This window comes from Megalobrama amblycephala, linkage group LG22 (genome assembly GCF_018812025.1).
Source record: "Megalobrama amblycephala isolate DHTTF-2021 linkage group LG22, ASM1881202v1, whole genome shotgun sequence".
NCBI classification, from domain to species: Eukaryota; Metazoa; Chordata; class Actinopteri; order Cypriniformes; family Xenocyprididae; genus Megalobrama; species Megalobrama amblycephala.
In genome coordinates, this window is record NC_063065.1 from 22627137 (window position 1) to 22652465 (window position 25329).

Here is a 25329-nt window from a genome sequence, read left to right on the forward strand (position 1 = left end):
CACACTTCAATGTAAAGGCTGCAGCAGAGAGCCGGACAGATTGTTTATGGTCCCTGGCCAAATGTTTTCTTAGAGCAAACTCAGTTCTAAATGAACACACACAGTCTTCATATATGCAGGGAAGCGGATAGTTACTTGTGTGATGGCAGTGCTTCAGCTTGTAGTGCCTTATCACAATGAGTTGGTTGGTTGTCGTAAAATAGCAGAACTTGCAGCTCCACTTCATTGGTCAAAGGCAAATGCCCCACACTGCTTGCAGTACTGCCTGAAGTAATTCTATGAAGAAAAGAAAAATGAAGTCAACCAACATTTAATAAACAGATTACACAGTCAAGATTAGGACTAGAGTAATAGTTTCTCACAAAATTTCTTGATATTTATTCACATGTATTTGTCAAATCAAAATTTAGAGGTTACACAAAGCTGTTTTATTTCCTCTAAACAATCATACTAAACTACATCTGAATGTGCGGAATGTTAGGTTTTTAAAGATACTCACTGTGTTAGCTTGGTGGCTGTCTGAGACACTTGCAGTAAGCTAGCTCTACATAAGAATTTATAAATAAAAGCTGTAACTGATGTTGCTAAATGACATGCAATTCATTTAAAAATATATATTGTATAGGCTAGTTGAAAAAAATGTTGTATTACTGTTACTGTAATGGTTTAGGCTACTAAAGTTTACTATATTTGTTAATATACATAATATAATATGCGTTTAAGCTAACTGAGACTTGTTATAGCACTTATATCATTAATGTAATGTAATGTAATATACTTTACTAGCCATCCTAAATAGTAGGGGTGAACAATATGACCATAACCTTATTTCAGAGTAAGAGACATTTTAATAAACGCATATCAAGATATTTGGTAAGAAACTACATTTAAGATAATGCTAACTGTAATCAGATGATTGACAGGCCAGTTTAAACCAGTGACAAGATGAACTTATCTAAGCAACAGAGCTGTACATTAAAGATGCAGTTATGACGTACATCCCAAAGCTTGACTAATCTTCTGCTACACACGCATGTGTACGTTACATGTTTTTAGAGCACAGTATAATTTGGCGATTTGTATAGACACAGCTTGATTAAGCATTCCACTATATTTTTTGCTAAAACACAGCGACGGTGAAGCGGTTGCTATAGTTACATCATCTCCCACAATAAACTAAACATAACTGACCAGTCTTTTAAACGAGTTCGACATTTCAGTAGTAAAACTAGACAGCTGTACAACGACGTTTCAGTTCTGGAGCATTCAGCTTGAACACCGGAGGATTCGGATAATTCTGCTGCACCACTCACACAGTTTTACATTAAATTATATTTGTCAGTCGTCGTACTCACGCGTCGACGCTGCTTTGCTTAAACGGTGATTAGACTCGCTGATTTAGGCGCAAAGAACTTGAACACGACAGTGAACATGAAAGCGCGTTATTTTTTTTATGCCATAAATTTCCCGCTCAGTCTCTGTCACGCACAACCACACAACCCCGCCCAGCCAGCAATGACATGTGGGGCCCAGATGAGGGCTTCATGGGCGGCAAATGTGGGCCCCATTATGGGCTTGCACCCGGGATCCACATTGGGGCAAGTCGTGGAAGCCCAGACGTACTAAAAGTGGGACCTGTAAGGGTACTGCATGGGTCTTAATTGGGCAATTCATGTCAGACCCATTTGGGCCCCACCTGCCCAAAGGGTTCCAAAGTGGGCTTTGCAACATGGCTACACAGATGGGCTTTAAATGGGATCTGTAAGAGTCTTATGTGGGTCCTAACTGGCAATTCATGCAAACCCATTTGGGCCCCACCTGCCCAAAGGGGTTTAAAGTGGGCTTGCACCCGGGATCCACATGGGGGCCAGCCGTGGATGCCCAGATGGGTTTTAAGTGGGATCTGTAAGGGTCATGTGGGTTTGGGCAATTCATGCCACCATTTGCCCACCAGTCTGAAGGGGTTTAAAGTGGGCTTGCACCCGGGATCCACATGGGGACCAGCCGTGGATGCCCAGGTGGGTTTTAAGTGGGATCTGTAAGGGTCATGGGTCCTAACTGGGCAATTCATGCCAAACCCATTTGGGGCCCACCAGTCTGAAGGGGTTTAAAGTGGGCTTGCACCCGGGATCCACATGGGGGCCAGCCGTGGATGCCCAGGTGGGTTTTAAGTGGGATCTGTAAGGGTCTTATGTGGGTCCTAACTGGGCAATCATGCCAAACCCATGGGGCCCACCAGTCTGAAGGGGTTTAAAGTGGGCTTGCACCCGGGATCCACATGGGGGCCAGCCGTGGATGCCCAGGTGGGTTTTAAGTGGGATCTGTAAGGGTCTTATGTGGGTCCTAACTGGGCAATTCATGCCAAACCCATTTGGGGCCCACCAGTCTGAAGGGGTTTAAAGTGGGCTTGCACCCGGGATCCACATGGGGGCCAGCCGTGGATGCCCAGGTGGGTTTTAAGTGGGATCTGTAAGGGTCTTATGTGGGTCTTAACCGGGCAATTTGTGCCAGACCCATTTGGGCCCCACCTGCCTAAAGGGGTTTAAAGTGGGCTTGCACCAGGATTCAACCGTGAATGCCCATATGGGCTTAAAGTGGGCTCTGTAAGGATCTTATGTTGGTCCTAACTGGGCAATTCATGCAAGGTAAGCCCAACCATTCATTTAAGGAAACAATCTAAGAAAAATTAAAAAAAAATGAATGTAAGTACAAGATAAATACAAGACACTTGATGCTTTGAACTGCAAGAAATATATTAAATTGAACAACAAAAATTATCTTTAAAAAACAATGTCAGAACATACGGTAAACTAAAAAAATATATTTTAAAAAAATCTCTGAAAAAAACCCTCCAAAAATACAATACAAAATACACTCATTATATAATACATTGAACAACAAACATAATCTTTAACAATTAAAATTTTACAGGACACAAGAGGGCGCTATTTAATTGTAAGGGGGTTATTGTACGGGGAGGAAATTGCTTTCATGAACATTTATTGGCCTCCTGGCCATCCGGGCGATTTTTTGACTACAGCATTTGCCAAATTAGCAGAGTGGGGAGTTAAGACGTTGTTTATTGGGGGAGACTTTAACTGTCATCTATGCCCCATTATAGATAAATTCCCAATGGGTAAACCATTATTATCAACTCAGGCTAAAACTGTTAAGGCTCTCTGTGAAGACTTTGACTATGTAGACATTTGGAGGGCTTGCCATCCTGCAGATCAGGAGTATACTTTTTTCTCTAGGGTCCACAGCTCTTATACTAGGATAGATTATTTCTTTTCACCAAAAAATATGTTACAGCATATAATGTCTTGTCATATAGGGAATATATCTATATCTGACCATGCAGCAGTTTTTGCCGAATACTCTTTTGGGAACCAGAATGTTAAGTCTAATAGCTGGAGATTTCACCCATTCATTTTGGCTGATCATAATTTTATATCATATTTTACAGAGGAGTTTAACTCTTTCATGTCTATTAACTCTGCCTCAACTGAAGACTCATCTTTATTATGGGAAACAGCCAAAGCTTTTTCTAGAGGCCTTATTATATCATACACACTAAGTAAAAGGCACAGACAAGCCAAACAAAAAGAGATCTTAGAATCGAAGCTTAAGGATGCTGAGAGATTATACATTAAAAAACCAACCCCTGGTAAGATGAAGGAAATTTCTGCACTTAGATCTGCTTTAGATTCTCTTCTAACAAAACAAGCAGAAGTTAAATTACGTTTTGCTAAACAGAAAATATTCGAACATGGGGATAAAGTGGGGAAATATTTGGCATATCTAACGAAGAAAAAGTCTGACTCTCAGTCTATCCTGTCCATTGTTGATAGTAGCGGTAAACGCTTCCTGGACAGCTTATCTATTAATAATATATTCAAAGAATGGTTCGAAAATTTATATAAGTCAGAATTAGAAGGGGATACAACACAGTCTACAGAGCTCTTCTTTTCCACCCTTAACATACCCACTTTATCAGAGGATCAGACCTCATCCCTTAACGCTCCCATATCTAAAAAGGAAGTTTTAGAAGCCATAAAGACTTTGCAATCTGGAAAAGCACCTGGACCAGATGGGCTAAGTTGTGAATTTTACAAAGAATTTAGAGATTTATTAGTTGACCCCTTGCTAAATATGCTCAATGACTCATTTGTAAAAGGCCACTTGCCACAGTCCCTGAGAGAAGCAAATATATCCCTGATTTTGAAAAAAGGCAAGCAAGCGGAGGACTGTTCGTCATATCGACCTATTTCACTGCTAAATGTAGATCTGAAGATTCTTTCTAAAATATTAGCAACACGATTAGAATGCCTTCTCCCTGCTCTAATAAAGGATGACCAAACAGGCTTTATTGTAGGACGTAACTCTGTCAATAACATGCGTCGCCTGTTGAATGTGATACAGTTTGCTAAACAGCGGTCAGTAGACGGTCTTGTGATTTCTTTAGATGCGGAGAAGGCATTCGATCGCATCGAATGGCCCTACTTATTTCATACGTTATATAAATTTGGTCTTGGTGAGCAATTTATTAAGTGGGTCAAGTTATTGTATAATGAACCTCTTAGTGCCGTGCTAACTAATGGATGTCGCTCCTCTACATTTAAAGTTGGGAGAGGGACGAGACAAGGCTGCCCTCTCTCACCTCTTTTATTTGCCTTGATAATTGAGCCATTGGCAGAGGCTATAAGATCAAATAATGAAATTTGTGGGTTAACGATAGCAAACAATCAGCATAAGATTGCCTTATATGCCGATGATATTTTGATATTCATGGTGAATCCTGATACCTCTACCCCAGCTCTCTTAGACATAATTGACAAATTCGGTACATTTTCAGGATATAGAATTAATTATTGTAAGTCAATGGCAATGCCTATAGGTGGCTTGAAACAAATACCCCAAGGTTTACCATCCTTCCCATTTAGATGGGCCCCCGAGGGTTTAATATATTTGGGCATTAATGTTACCCCCTCCTTTGAACAGATGTATAAAGCAAACTTTCTTCCACTTTTTGAACGTATTCGGTTGGACTTAGAAAGGTGGAATGTCCTTCCTGTTTCTTGGTTGGGGCGGATCTCCCTCCTGAAGATGAATATTCTTCCAAGATTACTTTACCCCATTCAAATGATTCCAATAAATTTTACACATAAAACCATTAGGAAATTGAATGGCTGGTTTAGTTCCTTTATATGGGCCAAAAAAAGAGCACGTATAAAAATTTCAACTTTAATGCTTTCATCTTCGGTGGGAGGTCTTGACCTTCCAGATATTCGGAAATATCAGTTAAGTGTTCATTTGCGTTACATTTCTGACTGGGTACATAAAGGGTCCAGAACAGTGTGGTTTGATATTGAAAGTTCACTTAGTAAACTTCCCTTAGTAAATTTGCTTTTTCTTAAAAAGTTTAAATCCTTGAAAGTCGTTTGTAGTAATCCCATCACAGTTAGTGCTATCAAGGCATGGCAAGTTATTAGGCGTTTGGAGGGCCGGCTCCAACTTACCTCAATTTTTACTCCCATTTGTGATAACTATGACTTTTTGCCAGGGACTGTAGACCCAAATTTTCGAGCCTGGGCACATAAAGGTCTTGCCACTTTACGTGATCTATTTGAGGGAGGCACTTTAATGTCATTTGACCAATTAGTCATTAAGTATAGTATTCCACGACAGGATTTTTTTCGTTATTTACAATTGAGAGACTTTGTGAAAAAGGACACTACCTTGCTCACAAACCAGGACACTTCGGCCGTGGAGAGACATCTTTTTTTTTCACAAATGAACAGTTCTGCTGGTTCTTTTTACAAGGTTCTCAAGGACTGTGGTGTTTCAAATACGGATTCCTTGAAGGAGACATGGGAAAGGACACTTGATATACAAATCACAGACGATCAATGGGAGGAAGCATGGAAGAATGCTGGGACCTTAAGCATATGTAACAGAGTAAAAGCAATGCAGTTGAAAATTTTGCACCGAGCTCACATTTCTCCTTCACGGAGGCATAAGTTTAAAGAAGACTGCTCGCCAATGTGTCCAAAATGTAAAACCGAGGAAGGAGATCTTAATCACTGTCTTTGGTTCTGTAGGGAGATTCAGAAGTTTTGGATTATGGTTGAACAAGAACTTAATGCTATTTTATCTATTAATATTGGTTACGGTCCAAAACACTTGTTGCTTGGAATATACGATGACATTATCGTAGACAAACATAAAAAGGCACTTTGTAAATTCTTAACATTCTGTGCAAGAAAATGCATTCTTTTAAATTGGTTAGTCGATAAAGCCCCTTCTAGGTCCCTATGGCACAGGGTTACATTGGAATATGTATCATTAGACTACTTAACCTGTGCTTCTTATAATAAAGATGTCCTCTTTCATAGAAGGTGGGACCCATTTTTGGTATATATGGGCTTAGATATATCCTCTATTCTTATTAGAGGGTTTGTTTAATGAGGTTTACATATGTGCGGCACATTGGAGCAAAAATGTCTAAGGTATGTTGTTTGTATGTTGATGTCATTCTTTATCTCATTTATTTCTTAAATTGATTTAATGAGGTGGTAAGCCCTTTTTTTTTTTTTTTTTTTTCCTCTTGTTCGATTTTAAATCTTGTTTTGAAATATTTAAAAATTAATAAATATACTTATTAAAAAAAAAACAATTTAAATTTTACAACGTACCGGTAAATAAATAAGAAATATATATTTTTTAAAAATGTCTGAAAAAAAGAAAACAAAACATCTCTCCAAAAAATACATCCAAAACAGTCATGGCGTTTGTGTTATCGATGTTCTTTTTTACCCATAGATATATGAGCAATATTACACTCGTAGCCGTGCGATATGGCTGTATATCAGCACGCTGTGATTCGTCCGTAGGTAATCACTGCGTGCTGATATACAGCCATATCGCACGGCTACGAGTGTGATATTGCGTTTATACAACAGTTCGACGGCACGATTTCGGTAAAGTTGGTTTTATATTCGCACATTCGGACTTATGATAAATTCAAACTTTCCAATAAATGTGCAATAAATTAATGTTTGTGAATTTTAAGCAGCGACATGATATTGACAACCAACGATTGTCAACTTACAACATTTTTCACAGCCGATCAAAATAGGCAAGTATTGTTTTAATGGCATATTTACTTGTGAATGTCCACTGAATGTCCAATGTAGTGTGATTAACAAGGCTATTGAATACGGATGTCTGAATGTGCGAATATAAAACCAACTTTACCCAAGTGACGGCACGAGTGTGTAAATAAATAAGAACAACAACGGAGTGTCTTTAAAACCCTCTTTTGTGCAGCACTACTTCCTTCCGCCACGGATTCATATCTCAAGTTGTCAGTTGGACCAAGCCTCCGTTACTAACTCTAAAACGTCACTTTAGAACTAGTAACGAAGGAACGTCGAGTCGCTTCATTGAAACACATTGAATTTTATACAGTATTAGAGAGAGAGAGTAGGCTATTACCTGTCTGATATATTGCATTACATTCATTCTTCAAGTCGATGTCCATAATATTATATCCATTATAAAAGTCCGTTTGAATGTCCTCTGAGGAAAGCGATCTTTGTATAACACCACAGCGCTAAAAACAACTTCCTTTGCAAAAGTTCCTTTCAATTTAAAAGTCTCTTGTGCTTCACTGACTCATTCCTCCTGTAAAGTGTTGCCGCCATCTAATGGCGTATTAATGTAACTTTCACTCAATCCATATTACTTACTAATGGACATATTTATATAAAATAATATTTATTGAACAACAAATAAGCACAATTGTACAGTTCAGTCAAACAAAGCACTAGTTATTTACAAAAAACAAAAACAAAACAAAAAACATTTACGCTTGTATGTGGGTTTTACAAATATTTAACAAATGAAAAGGATTTTAAAGAGCTTGTGACAAAACCTCTTAACTCCATTGGATCCTCAAACTGTCAATCAAACCTCATTACATTAATCCGCCTCCCCTCGTGAATGAAGTGCGCACGCAGTTTGGACATCTCCTCTATGCAATGCCAAGGTAAATAAAGATCTGATGTTTGAAAAAAAAATTGTAAAGCGTTTTCTTTACTCAAAAAACCCTATGTTTATAAAGTTTAATGTTTTACGTATTTGAAGAGCGGAGAAGAGTCTTCGTCTGATATGTCCCGTCTAGTTGAAGCCAATATGCTAGCCTATATATAATGATGTAACATAACGTCGTTTATTATTATCAAATTTAACATAGCACAATTTCGACTTGCTCTGGAACAAATAATAGATTAATAAAGACCAAAGATTGCCTGTTCTATGTACTCAAATTGAATAATGTCTCATGTTTAACCACTATAAGAGCCAGCGGCAAATCCACGAAGCACTGGCCGAGATTAAGCTGTTCTCGGCGGTTACAGAAGCACTGAACGGCCGCTGACGCCCTGGAGCTCACATCTCCGAAAACGTCAAAACAAGTTGTAAAATAGGCACTGTTATTAAATATGAGTCACATATTTCAGATCTAAACAACTACATTCTCGCCTAAAAATTATTAAAACTACAGTTTGTGGTACAACAAGTAGTATTTGTAAAAATTGCGGTTGATTTGGTCGGCCGCCATGACGGTCACTTCAAGCGGAGTGATACAAACGGTGAAAAGGTAGGAGGAGTGCTGTTATCGCTGAAATATCGCATGGCTATCAGCCAATCAGATTCGAGAACCAGACAGAACTGTTGTATAAATATATATATGACCCATATATGTGTTCCCAGTTCAAACCCATGCCAACTTGGCCCATAAATATATCATGCAAGACCCATGTATGTTTTCCCAGTTCAAACCCATGCCCACTTGACCCATAAAAATTCTATGCAGGACCCATATGTGCATTCCCAGTTCAAACCCATGCCCACTTGACCCATAAATATGCCATTCAAGACCCATATATGTATTCCCAGTTCAAACCCATGCCCACTTGGCCCATAAAATTTTTATGCAGGACCCATATGTGCATTCCCAGTTCAAACCCATGTCCACTTGGCCCATAAATATGCCATTCAAGACCCATATGTGCATTCCCAGTTCAAACCCATGTCCACTTGGCCCATAAATATGCCATTCAAGACCCATATATGTGTTCCCAGTTCAAACCCATGCCCACTTGACCCATAAATATGCCATTCAAGACCCATATGTGCATTCCCAGTTCAAACCCATGTCCACTTGGCCCATAAATATGCCATTCAAGACCCATATATGTGTTCCCAGATCAAACCCATGCCCACTTGGCCCATAAATATGTCATGCAAGACCCATATATGTGTTCCCAGTTCAAACCCATGCCCACTTGGCCCATAAAAATTCTATGCAGGACCCATATGTGCATTCTCAGTTCAAACCCATGCCCACTTGACCCATAAATATGCCATTCAAGACCCATATATGTGTTCCCAGTTCAAACCCATGCCCACTTGGCCCATAAAAATTCTATGCAGGACCCATATGTGCATTCTCAGTTCAAACCCATGCCCACTTGACCCATAAATATGCCATTCAAGACCCATATATGTGTTCCCAGATCAAACCCATGCCCACTTGGCCCATAAATATGCCATGCAAGACCCATATATGTGTTCCCAGATCAAACCCATGCCCACTTGGCCCATAAAAATTCTATGCAGCACCCATATGTGCATTCCCAGTTCAAACCCATGCCCACTTGGCCCATAAATATGCCATGCAAGACCCATATATGTGTTCCCAGATCAAACCCATGCCCACTTGGCCCATAAAAATTCTATGCAGGACCCATATGTGCATTCTCAGTTCAAACCCATGCCCACTTGGCCCATAAATATGCCATGCAAGACCCATATATGTGTTCCCAGATCAAACCCATGCCCACTTGGCCCATAAAAATTCTATGCAGCACCCATATGTGCATTCCCAGTTCAAACCCATGCCCACTTGGCCCATAAATATGCCATGCAAGACCCATATATGTGTTCCCAGATCAAACCCATGCCCACTTGGCCCATGCCTGTCCCTTATGGGGCCCATGTAATCAGCTCATATGGGCTTCCTATGTGGGACTCGTACTACAAAACCTACATGGGACCCGCTGATTTCACCCAGCCAAAGCCCATGCCCACACAGTACCCATGGAACCCGTAGTTAACCCATCTGGGCCCCACGTGTCATTGCTGGCTGGGCGCGCGCGTGCACACACACACACACACACACACACACACACACACACACACACTGAATTCGGTGCAGATATTTCAAGTTTTATTTATTAAGTTTTTTTTTTATTAAGTTTTATTTTAAATACGAGAGGATCGAAATATCCTGAAATTAAATTAATCTAACGTTAGCAACCACCACATTTCGTGAACTTAATGAAATAATGTAGCCTACGTTAAATAATAAATAAATAAAAGAAAAAGAAGTAATAGTTGGCTAGTTTTATAGATTTTTATCTTTAGTTTGCTGACTAAACTAGCTAGGCTACATAACTGGCCAAACTGGATTAGCAATGGTCCAATGTGATCAATAAACATTGATTAATGTAAACAAATACATGGATGATTACTTCATAGATGTAATTTTAAAAGTCATTGCACAAATATGAACGTATATTTACTTACCAGAGTTGATGACGATAATGGAAGATAAATCTGCCGCGTGCCGACAAACTCTCCAGCTGCCAGTCTATGCCAGCAATGCCGATGAACGAACGAGACCTTTTTCGCGCTTCACCCCAGATAGCAAAATTTGTCCGGCCCACTACTGGGCCACATCCTTGCTTCAATTCCGGCCCAGTTCTGGCTGGGTCCCCGGCCCAAAACTGGTCCTCACACTGAAAACGGACAAAACAACTTCCTCTGGCCCAGATGCGGCCCACACCCTGTAAAAAGACTCTTATTTATGGATGTGGCCCAGATCTGGCCAGCACACTGGAAATTGACTTAAATTGTTTTATATGGCCCAGGTCTGGCCCAGGCACTGTAAAACACATCTGGCTGAGATTCGGCTTGGTCCCCGGGCCAGATGTGGTCCAGAAACTGCTAAATGTAATTCAAGTGAAACACAATCAACCATTTAAAAAGATGAAGACATTTTATTATAAAATTAACAAATACACTATAAGTATTAACAATGAATACACTATAAACATTTACTAACAACATACATTTTAAACCACTAAATACTAAGTTAATTATTTACTGTATATTAAATGGAGAAACAACATTCTTTCTTACACATAAAAATTCTTTTAGCAATAATTTCCAAATTTCAAGTTAAGTCACCTTCACAAAGTGCTTTATAAGCTACATTACAGTTTGTTTCAAAGAAGCTTTACAGTGATAAACTGGAAAATAGTGAATTCAATTATGCAAACAGAATTAAATACTGTAATGGAGCAAAAGACAGTGTGATTGTTCAGCTGAAGTCATTTCAGTGTTGTTTCATTTCAGTTCAGTTCAATGAGTTCAATTCAACTATAAATCAGTTCTGCAGAAAACAGTAATGTCATAATCCAGCTCTGTTGAGTTCTCATCCAATAGTGTCAATGCAGTCAGATCAATATTATTGAAAAGTAGGTGTCCAACTATGCAAGCCAGAGGCGATAGTGACAAGAACCCAAACTCCATCAGATGACAGAATGAAGAAAAAACCCTGGGAGAAACCAGACTCAGTCGAGGGCCAGTTTTCCTCTGGCCAAACAAACACAGTGTGATTATGATTCAGCACATCAGAAGTTAGATTGTGGACTGATATCATTCAGCTTGAGGAACGAACACAGCACAATGGCATATGTAGAGGGAAGAGAAGTTGAAGTGGCCTTGCAGAGGTCTCGTCTGGTTCTCGTGATCTTTGCTGAAGATCTGTGCTGTAGACTGTTGTGTTGATGAGGTCTTCACAGCAGATCTGTCTCCAGAGCTTGTTTAGTTGTCATGTTCTCTGCTGACATTCAGGGCTGTTGTGGTCATCTCAACCATCTGTTCTGGAAATGGAATGAGACAGACAGACTAATTTTAGCATAAATGTCATTCTTCGTATGATGAAACAAGTATATCGGATGTTGTAGGTAGTGTTTCTGGTTATAGTTTACCTTATTTATGCAACATGACAATCCTAACATTCAACAAGAGATGGGTCTTTAAAGGTCCCGTTCTTCGTGATCCCATGTTTCAAACTTTAGTTAGTGTGTAATGTTGTTGTTAGAGTATAAATAAAAGCTGTAAAATTTTAAAGCTCAAAGTTCAATGCCAAGCGAGATATTTTATTTAACAGAAGTCGCCTACATCGAACGGCCAGTTTGGACTACATCCCTCTACTTCCTTCTTTAATGACGTCACTAAAACAGTTTTTTGACTAACCTCCGCCCACAGGAATACACAAGAGTTGCGTTTGTAGAGTGTGTTTGTCGCCATGTCGTCGAAACGCTGTTATTTTCATCCCGCAGTCCAATCACCGGGTCTGATTCCGGCTCAAATTGATAGGGTAAAATTAAAGACATGTTTACAATAACACTGAGCGCGTGCATCTCCACGTTATGGTAAGAGGCGTGACCTTTCCGGGCAAGGAGCGCTCAGAGCTGTCGAATCACAACACAGGAACCGCTGGCACAATCAGAACTCGTTACGTATTTCTGAAGGAGGGACTTCATAGAGCAAGGAAGTCATCAGCCCGTTTTTATGACAGTGGAAACAGCGGTATACAGATAAGTAAATTATGTGAAAAATACTGTTTTTTTTTACACGCGAAACATGAACACATGTTATATTGCACACTATAAACACAATCAAAGCTTCAAAAAACCACAAAAAACGGGACCTTTAATATAGATTTAAACAGACAAATTGTGCCTGTCACCTGGGGTCTGATGTATAAACATCGCATACTCACAAAAAAGTACAAATATTTGTAGTGGATGTGCTGCTTTAGAACACTTTTCCTATGGCATGCTGTGTTTTAATGTTTTAACTACAATGACGATTGCTTGGTGCATGATAATTACGCTTTAAATTAAAAGTCAAGCTCTAAATAGCAGAACTCGAAAATGTTTTTGCACGAATAATGATCAATGATGCGCACTTCGTCTAAGCAGAGATAGCTTAGCAACATAATGGCATAATGACACTGAAGGAGTCGCGCGGTGATCATCCGACGAGTAGCTACTGTACACAGTACTGTACAACCTCTGCTGAACGCAGGTGTGCTACTGGTGTCCTGCACATTTCATGGTCTTACCAATATTATGAAAACGCCATTGTATTTGAAGGCTAGATTTAGAAGGAAACGGTAAGATACACACGTTTTATTTTTAAAATGTTTGTCAGTGATGCGGTGAGTCGTACAATAATTTACAATGCAAAAATAAGCCTGAATATCTGTTTCAATGAAAAATATATAAACATCCTAAAATATAGGCTATGTTTACTTTATAGGCAAAAATGCATACATTTGAAAACAAAAAAAAATATAGCTGCAAGCAGCAATTCGGGGCCAAGCCCCAGTAGGGGCAGTAGCGCAATACGGAGCAGGAAGAGCAAAAACAGCAGAAATTGAATGTACATGCAAAACATCTGGTTCAGAAGGACAGGTGGAAATGAAATGAAAATCAATAGAAGTTCAGAGAACGAACACGGAATGAACTAAAATACTTGTATCTCATTGAAGAGGAATAAAGATTAGCACAATCCTTATTTGGATAAAAAAGGTATCAAAATGACTCATTACACACAATTGTATAAAGGAACCCCACACGAGATTCGAATCCACGACCTCCGGGTCCAAGGTCCATTTCTCATCTCATTGCACCACTGTGCAAGTGAATGTTTCCACACCTGCCGAAGTTTATTAGTTCATGTGAAAATGAACTCAAAATGAAGAATTCTTATAAAGCTGCACTTTAGATCATTCTGCAGCTCATCATGCTGTAGTGCAATACAGAGCAGGAAGAGGAAAAACAGCAGAAAATGAACAAACATGAAACAGCTGGTTCAGAATTACGGGCAAGAATGAACTCAGAATGTACATAAGCTTAGATGAAAATGAACACAGCATGAAACAAAAAGCATTTATTTCTAATCCAAGAGGCAGTAAAGGAATCAAAACACACTATTTTATAAAACCGCTCCACCTGGGATTCGAACCCACTAACTTCGGATACAGGGCTCTTCAGATAACTGGCTTTACACATTGAGCTACTTGAGGATGCACATTCAACAGACTGTGGAAGAAACCTTTTAGTCTAACAAAGAATTCACAAAAAAAGCATTACTTAGCATGCTAACCATATTAGCATGCTAAGCTAACTTAATGCTAATGAAGCTCATGGTTAACTTGATAACTGAAGAGCCACATTAAAGAGAATGACAACTGGTTAGCATGCTAAGCAATTAGCATGCTAAGCTAACTAGCATAAGACAACAAACACAAGCAAGGTCACATTCAGAGATGAATATCTTGGGAATGGTAGCGAATATCAAAAATCCATTCAGTCATTTCTGTGCGGCTCGGTCCAAAGATCACCTGAGCTGATTTTGGACAAAATTGGACAAAAATTGTAGGAGGAGTAGCGAAAAAACTGTTTTCCATTTATTTCAATATGGCGGACAGGTACATTTAAGGAAAATGACAAATGACACATCGTCGGAATCGGCATAAGCCAGGGAATAAAATGACATAAAGCATACACATTTTGGAAAGTGTTTTCAAAAGTTATAAGTGGTTTTGCAATAATCATTACATCTGTGGAACAGTAGGTGGCGCTGTGTTGAAACTTCTCAGGTACCTTCAGGACCTTCTAAAGGTCATACATACCAATTTGTGTGAAGATATGTCAAATTGTTTAAAAGTTATTGCAATTTATGACAAAATTCAAAATGGCGGACACGTGGTTCATCCGATGTTGACGAATTCGATATCCTCGGATTCGGCATGGCACAGGGAATCCATAGACACCAAGATCTTGATTTTCTAATAAAGTGTTCAAAAGTTATTGGCCAAAATAGCCATTTTTCAGATCTCATGACCTGTAGGTGGCGCTGTTCCCAAATTTGGCATGGAACCTCAGATCATGGTCTTGATCAAGTGTACCAATTTTAGTTTTGATTGCTCAAAGTTTGGCCGAGATACAGCCTCTATAGCAATTTTGGGTCAACCTCGTTAACTTCGTGACATCATAACTTTTGAACAAAGATGAATAAAAAAAATCTGTTCAGTCATTTCTGTGCGGCTCAGACCAAAGATCACCTGATCAAAGTTTGGACAAAATTGGACAAATTTTGAAGGAGGAGTAGCGAAAAAACGGAATACTGTACTTTTCAAAATGGCCGCTACTGTAATGGGCGGAGACTTAATGTAAGAATTTGAATAGAATCAGCATGAAGAGACGAATCAGATGTACTAAATTGTATTTTTCTAGAGCAAATGGTTCAAAAGTTATAAACTTTAGAATGTTGAATTTTTGAACTGGTGGTGGCGCTATAGAGTTGGTCCTTGAGACTCCAAAATTGGTCAGATTTCTAGACATGAACATCACTACTAGTGTGCCAAATTTCATCATTTTCTCATGTTCCGTTGATAGGGCTGCCATAGACTCCCATTCGGGAGGAAGAATAATAATAATAAAAGGGAAAACGTACAATTACAATAGGGGCTACAGCCCCTTTGGGGCTTGGCCCCTAACAAGCCATATAATGTACTAAAATAACACATATTATGAAGACACTTCAAATTTAATAGTATTAGATGATCTGATAGTTTGACATTTGCATTTTGTTTAAAGGTGTTTTTATGGATGTTTTGGCTGAGTTTTCTCATAATAAATATAATGATCAGTTTGTCTGTGTGCTGCTTCACTAGAGCAGAAGTGAAACTGGTGTGTTCCAGTCCAGATCATGTGACCAATCAAACAGTGAGACTGAAAAGCCCATTTGCATTGTCAGGGTGGAGTGATTGTGATCCTCTCAGAATAGAGCAGCTCTGTCTCCAGAGACCATGTTCAAACCCCAAGAGCTTTATTTGACTTTATTTCCTGCTACATCAAGCTTGTGAAAAGCACCTGCATCTTCATCTGTTAGCTGAATGATGTTGTCAGACACAAAGTGAACTTGTTGAGAAGCTTTATTGAATGTTACAGCAGATTGAAAGATCACACAGTGCTTTGACACGCCAGCTCTCTTTCAGTATTGAGTTGTAAATCACTACAGCTGCAGCACTAGACTCATGTGAATCCTGCCTGACACAGGACACTCAGATACGGCTCATCTTCAGGAGAGAAACATCAGCACTCAGAGCTCTTGTGGAACGAGACCTCATGAGGAGCTCCATCATGTGTTACTCTGCAGACGTACACCTCTCCCTCTTCCCAGCGTGCTTTGCTGAGGGTCAGGACGCTACTGCGGCTGTAGCGGCCGTCCCGCTGGCTCTCTGCGCTGGTCACGACCCCCTCGGTGACCTCTGACCCGTCCAGTGTCCAGCTCACCAGCGCCCCCTGTGGAGAGTAAGAGCTGAGCAGGCAGAGCAGTGCGGCTGAGTCTCCAGAGATCTGCAGAGAAGAGGGCGGCAGCAGAGACACTGAGGGCTTCACTGTGGGACCAGCTGCAGGAGACAAACACAACACATTCACAAACACAAAGAAAACACACTGTTTCACTCAACATTTCAAAGAAAACACACTGATCCTTCATGACATTCACTCACAGCATTTCAACAGACTGCAGTTTTGTGACTAAAGCTCAGACCAAATTAAATTATTAGAAAACAATTAAACAATTATATGCTTACATATATTTTATATAAATTGCATTATAAAGCACTGAATTATAAGCACAACATGAACAAAAGAGATTCAGTATCATTGACTGAAATACAGAAAGTAACATTTATATTCTGATGTTAAATCTCTTCTTAAATGTATGATATTGAGAATGAAATACATCTACAATAACTATATGAATTATGTTTAGATTTTTTTTCTGAATGTTTAGATTATATAATCATCAAACAATTTGTAACACTTTAACCTCTTATATATAACACATTTTAATTTTTTTTAATGCACCTTGTAATGTATTGTTTGATTTCATGAATAATTGTAACCATATTTATAATACATTATAAAACGTATCTATTCAGTGAACACACCATTAGAAAGTATAATGCCTTAAAACAAATAATTTCAGAATCTGCAAATATTACAATGCATTTTAACTTTGGTTATAATTGTTTATGAAAATATATAATACATTATAATGTACATTACGAATATGTTTATAATGCTTTATACATCAGGATTTTAAGTTAATGTTACCAAGTATTTCTGATGAATTATGTATTTTAATACACATCCTAATACATAACCACATTATACCTCATTATAATATAATCTTTTCATTGTTACAACTTTAGAAAGTATAATGCATTAAAACACGACAAACAACCAGTTTCAGATCTAACAATGAATCTAGAAATACTATAATGCATTTTATCTTTCAATACTTTATGACAAGATATAAGGCATTATAACATGCATCCAAGTAAAGAATTACCACGATATCTAATATTAATTATAATTAATAAATGTTGTACTTGTTTTAAAAATCTAAATTATATTAGTTTAAAAGGAACAAAATAGACACACTTACCGAGCACCAGTTTAGTTCCTCCACCGAAAGTCCACCACAGTGATACAATCTAATGAAACGGTCGTACAAAAACCTCTATTCCACTCGAGTGAACACAAACTCCAGCAGAGAGAGAGAAACAACACTTCAACACACTGATATTAGAAGAAACTCACATCTTCTCAACACTCACACATTCAGTTTGGATGAAATGTGTTTCAAAACAAACAAACACACTTTCACACAAACAAGTTAAAATGTTATTATTTCTTGAAAAACAGTTGAAGAGTTTATTCATCTACAACAGATATCACACAGTTTGACTTTCTATCCTATATTTCTCATTCATTCTCTAGTCCTGTGCTGATATAACACTGTTTAAAGAAATATATTTGATGATCTGTGACCTCTGAGGTGACCTTTGACCTCTTTTATCATGGATGATGTTGTGAGTTTCTCATAATGATCTTCTGTTCTTCATATGAAGCTCAATCATCATGATTCACAGAAGAACCTGCAGCTTCAAATAAATCAATCAATAATTCTGAACATTTCATATGAACATTGTTTAATCTAGTGTCACATGACTTGTTCATGAGTCCTGATGGACACCAAACTGTAAAATTGATTTATTTAGTACTTGATTTCTCATTGTTATCATGTTTTTTAAGATGAAGTACATTAATGTGTTCATAAAGAAATAATTATTGTGTGTGACGAATATGTTTAAAATGATCTACACTCATGAGTCTCCAGTCATTTCAAAAAATCTTTTGTCCTCCGTATGGTGGCCACCATGTTGAGATCACATGACCAGCTGAATTCTGCTCACTTTATCTTGGTCACATATTATCAGAAACATTCACCTTATATAAATGAATCATGAGAGTGAATAGATTATTTCTACAGCGGCACTGAAAGCTGAAAATGCTTCATCCACACTGAGAGATGTTCATATAAAGTCAAAGACTAGTGTCTCATCAGTCTGACAAACATAAACGTACTCGGTTACTAACGTAACCTCGGTTCCCTGAGATACGGAACGAGTACTGCGTATGGGGGAAAAGTCTCCCTTTTTCCCCGCTACTGAAGCCTTTTCAATAACGCAGTGTAACTGCATCGTCATTGGTTCACTCATGTTAAGTCGTTGAACCAATGACGGCGCGGCTCAGCTGCGCGGCCTATGGCGACCGAGCGCGTGAACTTTCCTGCCGAAAGGGGCGGGGTTAAGCCCTATATAAGCGAGCATTTCGCCATAGGCCATCAGGCCATATCGACTGAAGCGACGACATAGCTGCAGCCTCGTGGCACGGCAAGTAACGCAGTACTCGTTCCGTATCTCAGGGAACCGAGGTTACGTTAGTAACCGAGTACGTTCCCTTTCGATACTTCACTTCGTACTGCGTATGGGGGAACGAATTCAACCGCGCCGTGCCACGGCTGGGGAACGACTGGACTTGTCCGGACACCAGAGGGGAACCATAGGACAAGTACGAAGGCCGAAGCCGTCGAACCCTTGTTACACTACAAGAGGAGAAACTCCTGAATCGTGCAAAAAGCGGGAACTCGAAGGAGGCCGCGAATTTACACTGAAAGGACCCGAGCTTGCAAGGTCGGCACGTCCAATTGGTAAAATCTGACAAAAGTGGATGGCGAAGACCAGCCGGCCACGTCACAGATGTCTTTAATAGAAATACCACTAGACCAAGCCCAAGAAGAGGCCATACTTCTAGTGGAATGAGCTCTAACTCCTATGGGACAGGCAGTGCCCATAGAGGAGTAGCAGAGAGCTATAGCGTCGACAATCCAACGCGAGAGACGCTGTTTTGAGACCGAAGAGCCCTTGGTGCGGCCACCAAAGCAGACAAAGAGCTGATCAGACTGTCGAAAGGGCTGAGATCGCTCACAGTAAATGCGTAATGCCCTAACAGGGCATAACAGTTCCAACTCTTGCTCATCCAACGAAGTGGGAAGCGCAGCGAGTGAAATAACCTGTGCTCTGAAGGGAGTGGAGAGCACTTTAGGAATGTAGCCTAGCCTAGGTTTCAGAACGACTTTAGAGTCGTTTGGCCCAAACTCAAAGGCACACAGGGCTCACAGAGAGTGCCTGCAAATCACCAACACGCTTAACCGATGCTAGTGCTAGTAGCAGAGCGGTTTTGAGCGTCAAGGGCCGAAGATCCGCAAGGCGCAGTGGCTCAAAAGGCGGACCTTTAAGAGCTCTCAGGACCAGAGAGAGGTCCCAGGACGGAACTGTGAGGGGTCTATGAGGATGTAAACGTCTGGCGCCCCTCAAAAACCTTATGATAAGGTGGTTCCGTCCCAATGACTGGCCAGCCACGGGTGTGTGAAACGCTGCAATGGCTGCTACATAGACTTTGAGCGTAGATGGGGCTCGTCCCGCATCCAAACGCTCCTGGAGGAAAGACAGAATGGCGGAAACTTCGCAATCCTCCGGGTCTAGGTTTCGTGGAGAACACCAGTTAACAAAGACCGACCATTTCTGGGCGTAGAGGCGTCTCGTGGATGGAGCTCTAGCCTGTGAGATGGTATTAAGAACATCCTCTGGGAGATCTAGCGGCTCCCGTCGAGGGACCACAGATGCAACGCCCAAAGCTCCGGCTGTGGGTGCCAAATCGTTCTGTTCGCCTGAGAGAGGAGGTCCCGTCTCAGGGGTATTGGCCATGGGGCTTTCGTGGAAAGCCTGAACAGCTCCGAAGTCCAAGTTTGACTTCTCCAGAGCGGTGCCACTAACAGAGCTCTGTGTTTGTCTTCCCTGATTCGCCTGATGACCTGCGGGATCAGAGCGACCGGGGGAAAAGCATAAAGAAGGGTGTTGGGCCAGGAGTGGGCCAACGCATCGTCCTTCTTTGAATAGAAGGTTGGGCAATGAGAGTTGCCTTCTGAGGCGAAGAGATCTATCTCTGCCCTCCCGAAGGACTCCCAGATCAAGAGGACTGTCTGGGGGTGGAGCATCCACTTGTCTGAGGGGACGTTGCTCCGAGATAGCATGTCTGCACCCAGATTGCTCTTTCCGGGTATGTGAGTCGCTCTGAGCGATCGAACCCTTGTAGAGGCCCATTCCAGGAGGCGCTTCGCCAGAGCGCATAAGCGGCTGGACGAAAGACCCCCTTGGCGATTTATATACGAAACCACTGTCATACTGTCCGACTGGACTAAGACGTGGCGATTCGTTAAACGAGCTTGAAAAGCCTGGAGGGCATAAATCACTGCCAACATTTCGAGACAGTTGATATGCAGATGGCTCTCCTCGTGTGTCCACGAGCCGAAGGCCGGGCTGCCTTCGCACAGCGCGCCCCAACCCATGTTGGACGCATCCGTCGAAAGCACCGTCCTTCATGTTATCGCCTGCAGGGGTACTCCAAGCGCGAACCACGCGGGGTTCATCCAAGGTGTCAGGGCTGCCAAACAGGCCTGATTGACCTTGAGACGCAGGCGGCCGTGCCGCCAGGCGTGAGGAGGGACCCGGAACTTCAACCAGTACTGTAGAGGCCGCATGTAAAGCAGGCCGAGACGAAGCACTAGGGAGGCGGAAGCCATCAGCCCTAATAGCCTCTGGAAAGTCTTCAGAGGAAGGTAGGCTTTGCTCTTGATTGAAGCCGCGAGCTGCTGAATGGCCAGAGCGCGCTCTGGTGAGACTACTGCCGTCATATGGACAGAGTCGAAAACCGCCCCCAGGAACGCAATGCGTTGCGTGGGAAGCAGCGAGCTCTTGGCTAGATTGACCCTGAGACCTAGGCACTTCAAGTGGCTGAGGAGCACGGATCTGTGGTGTTCCAGCTCTGATCTCGAATTGGCTAAAATGAGCCAGTCGTCGAGATAATTCAGGACTCGTATTCCCATCTGTCTTAGAGGGGAGAGCGCCGTGTCCATGCACTTCGTAAAAGTGCGAGGAGCCAGGGACAGGCCGAAAGGAAGGACCGTGTACTGGTAAGCCACACCCTCGAAAGCGAATCTCAAGAACCGCCTGTGATGAGGGGCTATCTGGATGTGAAAATAAGCATCCTTCAGGTCCAGCGAGCAGAACCAATCCCCGGGGCAAATCTGCGCAAGGATTTGTTTCAACGTTAGCATTTTGAACTTTCGCTTCATGAGGGAAAGGTTCAAATGTCTGAGGTCCAGAATGGGTCTGAGACCGCCGTCTTTCTTTGGAACTAAGAAATAGCGGCTGTAAAACCCGGATTCGCTCTCTGCGGGGGGAACTATTTCTATGGCCCCTTTCCTTAGCATCGTCAACACTTCGGCTCGGAGGACATGAGCATCGTCCGCAAGCACCGAAGTCTGAACAACCCCGCTGAACCGCGGAGCCCTTCTGGCGAACTGGAGCGAGTAGCCCTGGCTTATTGTATTTAGTACCCAGCTTGACACCCCGGGGATGGCCTGCCAAGCCTCGGCCCGGGTAGCAAGTGGTAGAATGACATCGGTCGACTGGGCGCTTAGGGGCAGGCTGTGTACCTGGTCGGGTGGAAGAGGAAATTTGCTCTTTTGTGGAGAATGTAAAATATGGGTCGCCGTGAGAACGGCGGTTGGTGAGGACGCAACATTTGTGGGCCCTTTTACAGCACATTGTAGAACTCAAATGCTCGGAGATAAACGGAGCGGAGGGGAGTTTACACAAAGGAGCGTTTTGGGATGGTCTGGCCGCAGCGAGACATTGCCCCAACCTCTTCCGTTCCGGCAGATCAGGACGACTTAGGAGTCGCAGGGTCCAGCACAATCCTGGGCCGGGGTCCCTGGCGTCTTGAAAAAGACGAGCGCTTAGGAGGGCGCGGGCGCGGGCGCTGGCGGTGGTTATTGGGCAGTGCTGCTTGCGAAGCAGAGGGAGCCGGTTTAGTCTGCTGAGCCGGCGCAGGCCTGGGGCGGCTAAAAGCAGACGCAGAACTGGAGAGTTTAGGCAAGAAGTGTCTCATAGCCTGAGAAGACTTCTGTGCGGCCGTAAAACGCTCTGTGAATCCCTCCACAGCTGGTCCAAAGAGCCCTGACGGAGAGGCGGGGGCGTCGAGGAACGCCATTTTGTCCTGATCCTTAATCTCCATCAGGTTGAGCCATAAGTGTCGCTCCAACACAACTAAACTGGCCATGGAACGTCCTATGGGCCGTGGCCTTCGTGGCCCGCAGGGCTAGGTCAGTGGCGCTGCGGAGGTCCCTGAAGGCAGGTGCGTCAATGCCAGACTCGTCCAGGAGCGGAGAAGTTTGGCTTGAAAGACCTGAAAAATGGCCATAGAGTGGAGCGCTGAGGCGGCTTGGCCAGCAGAAGCGTAAGCCCTTCCTGCTAGAGCAGAGGTGGTCCTGCAAGGTTTGGACGGGAGGGCCCTCTTAGTTTTCCATCCCACAGCCGCGGGCGGACAGAGGTGAGCGGCCACTGCTTCATCCAAGGCGGGCAGATGCTCGTATCCCTTTTCCTCCGAGCCATCAACAGAGGTGAGGGCTGACCGGTGGGTGGTGTGCAGGCGGGCAGAGTAAGGGGCGCGCCAAGATTTTCTGAGTTCTTCGTGAACTTCAGGGAAGAACGGAGCAGAGCGCTGCTTGAGGGCCTGGCGACGACCTGGGAGAAACCACTCATCCAGGCGGCTGCGAGGCGGCTCCTCCGGTGGGGCCCACTCGAGGTCCAGATCCTCCACGGCTTTGGATAGGACGCGGAAAAGCTCGGCGTCCTACCCGCGCGCAGCAATGGGCTCCAAGGAAGGCAAAGGGGCGGGGTCTTCGGACTCGCCCACCCATCCTTCAGCTTCGGAGGCGGCAACTGACATAGAGTCGTCAAGTGGCTCTTCATCCGATCCACCAAAAGAGACAAGGTCGCTTGCTTCAGCAGAGGGACGCTGCTCAGGGCGGGAGAACAGCACAGGGGACTGTTCTCTACTGGGAGAAGGCGAGGCACGCGGGCGCTGGGCCGACGTGAGCTCGCTCTGCTCTCTGCGCTGGGTCGCTCTGCCCCGCTGTCTCTTCCTGGCCGGCTCGCGGGAGGAAGGAGACTGGAGGGCGCGAACGGCGAGATCGCTCTCCCGGAAGAAAGCGGCTCGTGAGCGCAAGGACGCTAAACTCATGCACTCGCAGTGAGTGAATGAGCCACCAGCGAGCGCATCATCCGCATGGGGCTTGCCCAGGCATCCGACGCATTCGCTGTGACCGTCGTCCTCATGCAGGGGAGCCCTGCATGTACCACAAGCGTGGTGCGGCATGTTTGAATGCCGTGCGCCGTGAAAACGGCGATTGGGAGGCTCTTAAATACGGCGAGGGCCGGTGTGCTCGAAGAGCGGTGAAAACCGCTGGAAATAGCTCTTAGAAGGCGGCGGAAAAACCACGGGAAGACGCTCAATTGAGGCACGCCGGATGGCAGCAGGAGACGCGCTGGGCAGCAGGCCGGAAGCAGGCAGCGGGGGGCAGCAGGCCGGAAGCAGGCAGCGGGAGGCGGCGGCTCGTTGACGGCGCTTCAGCGGCTTTCAACGGGGGCGAAGCCGCTGGCGGGATCCGGCGACTCAGCTGGTCTGCTGCAGGGCCTCTTCAACGGCGGCGGAGCTTCTTCTCGGCGAGCTGGTTTCCAGGCGGCGAGCAGGCTTCGGCGAGGATCAGCGAAGAGAAGTAGAGTCGTCGCTGAAGGAGAAAGGACTGATGGCCTATGGCGAAATGCTCGCTTATATAGGGCTTAACCCCGCCCCTTTCAGCGGGAAAGTTGCTTGGTCGCCATAGGCCGCACAGCTGAGCCGCGCCGTCATTGGTTCAACGACTTAACATGAGTGAACCAATGACGATGCAGTTACACTGCGTTATTGAAAAGGCTTCAGTAGCGGGGAAAAAGGGAGACTTTTCCCCCCCATACGCAGTACGAAGTGAAGTATCGAAAGGGAACAAAAATATTTCACAATTAATCAATATGAACAATTAATCACTAAATGGTTCAAGAATGCTCTGAAATATCTTCAGTGAAAATGAGTTCAAATAATGAGGTATGTTTTCATAATAATACAGTGGATATGGAAAGTATTCAGACCCCTTAAATTTTTCACTCTTTGTTATATTGCAGCCATTTGCTAAAATCATTTAGGTTCATTTTTTTCCTCATTAATGTACACACAGCACCCCATATTGACAGAAAAACACAGAATTGTTGACATTTTTGCAGATTTATTAAAAAAGAAAAACTGAAATATCACATGGTCCTAAGTATTCAGACCCTTTGCTGTGACACTCATATATTTAACTCAGGTGCTGTCCATTTCTTCTGATCATCCTTGAGATGGATCTACACCTTCATTTAAGTCCAGCTGTGTTTGATTATACTGATTGGACTTGATTAGGAAAGCCATACACCTGTCTATATAAGACCTTACAGCTCACAGTGCATGTCAGAGCAAATGAGAATCATGAGGTCATGATTCTCTGCTGCACTTAAGGTTCCTAAGAGCACAGTGGCCTCCATAATCCTTAAATGGAAGACGTTTGGGATGACCAGAACCCTTCCTAGAGCTGGCTGTCCGGCCAATCTGAGCTATCGGGGGAGAAGAGCCTTGGTGAGAGAGGTAAAGAAGAACCCAAACATCACTGTGGCTGAGCTCCAGAGATGCAGTCGGGAGATGGGAGAAAGTTGTAGAAAGTCAACCATCACTGCAGCCCTCCACCAGTCGGGGCTTTATGGCAGAGTGGCCCGACGGAAGCCTCTCCTCA

The 25329-nt window shown here is 42.9% G+C and overlaps 1 protein-coding gene and 1 long non-coding RNA gene across 2 annotated transcripts in view; both read right to left on the minus strand.

Moving 5' to 3' along the window:
• LOC125258304 overlaps positions 1-25329 on the minus strand; it is a 725453-nt gene that overhangs the window by 177911 nt on the left and 522213 nt on the right.
• LOC125258336 lies at positions 16127-17842 on the minus strand. The gene is made up of 2 exons (XR_007182587.1): positions 17668-17842; positions 16127-16621 (listed from the first exon to the last, which is right to left on the minus strand). It is a non-coding gene; the product is annotated as an uncharacterized LOC125258336 (long non-coding RNA).